This window comes from Pinus tabuliformis, chromosome 9, assembly GCF_031772625.1.
Source record: "Pinus tabuliformis cultivar Carrire ecotype Pingquan chromosome 9, CPIR1, whole genome shotgun sequence".
NCBI classification, from domain to species: Eukaryota; Viridiplantae; Streptophyta; class Pinopsida; order Pinales; family Pinaceae; genus Pinus; species Pinus tabuliformis.
In genome coordinates, this window is record NC_142307.1 from 1,403,004,864 (window position 1) to 1,403,007,635 (window position 2,772).

The 2,772-nt window shown below is 37.6% G+C and overlaps 1 pseudogene across 1 annotated transcript; it reads left to right on the forward strand.

Moving 5' to 3' along the window:
• Positions 1 to 933: 933 nt before the first annotated feature.
• Positions 934 to 2,772, forward strand: LOC149153797 (ran-binding protein 1 homolog c pseudogene; annotated as a pseudogene). The gene is made up of 3 exons (XR_016263338.1): positions 934 to 1,192; positions 2,318 to 2,469; positions 2,630 to 2,772. The product of XR_016263338.1 is annotated as a ran-binding protein 1 homolog c pseudogene (transcript).

Consider the following 2,772-nt stretch of genomic DNA (forward strand, 5'->3'; position numbering starts at 1 on the left):
TTTTGTATTTTTATTTTTTAATTTTTTTTTTTTAAATTTATTTTGGCCGACACTAGCAAAATTTCAACTTTGATGATGGACAAACATCGCTGTAACCATACTAGGCTGTAGAGTGAGCTTGGCATATTCTTATTATTTTCATCCTCAACATTGAGGATTGTGTAAAGCTCAGTGGAAGATGCCCCTTGGAATGATGGACAAACATGGCTGTAACCATACTAGGCTATAGAGTGAGCTTGGCATATTCATATTATTTTCATCCTCAACATCGAGGATTGTGTAAAGCTCAGTGGAAGATGCCCCTTAGAATAGTTTTGATGCCCCCAAAATGACTTCCATTCTCAACCCCTCCCCATGACATTTGAACTTAAGACCTCGTAACAACTAAACCCCATACAAACCAACTACCCTACAACTTATCATGGATCAACCACGACAATACTTATTATACTAATTTAAAACCAATATTTCTAATTACTTTTCCATATTTATCTCATTTACAAACCCCTCAACCCCATCCCATTATTATTACAATAAACACAATAATATATCACCGAGGAAAGAGTTCAAAATTGCGAAAACAAAAAACGCACAACAACCTCTGGTCCCAACATGACAACATGAATGAAGTAGGCCTCTCATGTTGGAGATGATTTAGGGGTTATTCCATGGCCTTCTCTCCCTTTGAAACCCCCCAACCATCCCTGTAATAATTTATTATATTATCTTTAACGATGCTACTTTTACTCTCAATCTTTAACAGCTACCGGCCTTCCCTCTTCAAAACCCTTATATATATTGTTTTCTCTCCATCGACCTCAAAAACCCTTATATAGAGAGTTTTCTCTCCGTCGACCTCTTTGCCCTTTGCCTTCGAAGCATTTTTGCACAGTTAAATCCTTTGTCCAAAATCCTCGAGGTTTCGCATTCGTGTCTGATATTGGGCGAGTTTCTGGCATATTTTGGATCCATCGATTTCATTCGAGCCCTCCCTCTGTGCACTATCTGGTATTAGGATGGCTGGAACTCAGGAGGATCCTGTTCTTACACGGGAAGTGGATGACGATTCGAGAGAGAACGAGGATGATGCCGGAAAGGAAGAGGACACTGGAGCTCAGGTTGCACCCATTGTTAAGCTTGAGGAGGTTACTGTCACCACGGGCGAAGAAGAGGAGGATGTCCTTCTTGACATGTAAATTTCTTAATCCATGGCTATTTCATGATTTTATTTTCTCAGTTGAAAGATGTTTTCATGGCCTCTTCAGTGGCCCTTTTCCTGTGCACATAAATGGGACCTTGACTATAAGGAAGATGCATTTGGGCAGTTATTTACTTCTAATTTTTCTCCTTTTTAGTAAGATCTTTTTTTATCGGGTTCTCGATGTTTTGTTCACCTGTTGATGATGATCGGATTTGTCATTTCAATGGGGTGCTGAAGAAACTCTATGGTAGATGCATTTAGCGGGCTATGGTTTGTTTTATCGGGTAATTAGGGTTTTGCTTTTCTGTGTATTTTGTGAGTTTCTTGTTGTTTTGATGTCCCATTGATATTTTGATCAGCATTTTTTGATCTCATTATGGTCTGTAATAATTGTTTTCCTATGTTGATAGGCTGCCGATGAAGATTTTTTCGGGGATGCATTTGATGGTTTATTTGTTATCATTGGGGGTTTTGTATTTTGACGAGTCTTTTTATATTTTGTTGAACTATAGGCCATCCTTTTTTCAATGTCTTTGAAGAATCTATAATGGTTTCTCTGTTATTCTGGTTTAGTGGGGGGTGTGATGGTCATTTGTTATTGTTAAGCATACGGGGTTTCGTATTTTTTGGTTTTTGGATTAGCCATTGAATACTGAATTGGGCCTATTTGATAATCTGTCTTTTGGTTATTGGCATTAGGGTGATTTGTCTTTTTATGTTGTGAGGTGGTATGATTCAGGCATATGTCTGTTTTGGTCAAGTCTGTCAACTGTTTTCGTTGACTTTCTATGATGTTTTGAACAGGCTGTTGATCATTTCTGTACTTTATGGGGATGTATGGGATGAGCATTCTTTTGTTATTAAATAGTTGATGATTTGTATTCTTACATGTTTGATGTTATTATTGAGCTTTTTTGTGGGATCCTTTTCGGTAATGTTAAGGAATATCTCCTGTGTTTTTAATAGGTCATTGGTAATTTATCTTTGAATGCATTTGATATGGTGGGATATTGCGAACGTTACTTCTAATGGATGCGATGGGCTCTTAAAATGATCCTAATGCAGTTTCATTGTTTATTAATATTCCCATTCTTTTTTATATGTTTGACCCTACAGGAAGGCGAAGCTGTACAGGTTTGACAAGGATGGGAATCAATGGAAGGAGCGTGGTGTAGGAACAATAAAGTTTCTTAAGCACAAGGATACTACAAAGGTTCGGCTGGTCATGAGGCAATCCAAGACATTGAAAATATGTGCAAACCATTTAAGTATGTAAATTTGTTTGTTTGTTTTTTTTTTGTGTAATTTCCCCCCTGAGATTGTAATAGCTTATCTTACGTCCAAGTTTTAAGAGGCTTTCTGTGCCGAGAATTTGTGTTAATCCTTATTATCTGGATTATATTGTTTTTTTTTTTTTTTGCCTTGCAGTTCATTCCCTAATGTCACTTCAGGAGCACGCAGGTAGTGAGAAAACTTGGGTCTGGCATGCAACTGATTTCTCAGATGGGGAACTGAAGGAAGAACTCTTCTGCATTCGTCTTGGCTCTATAGATAGTGAGCACTGTTCTTAG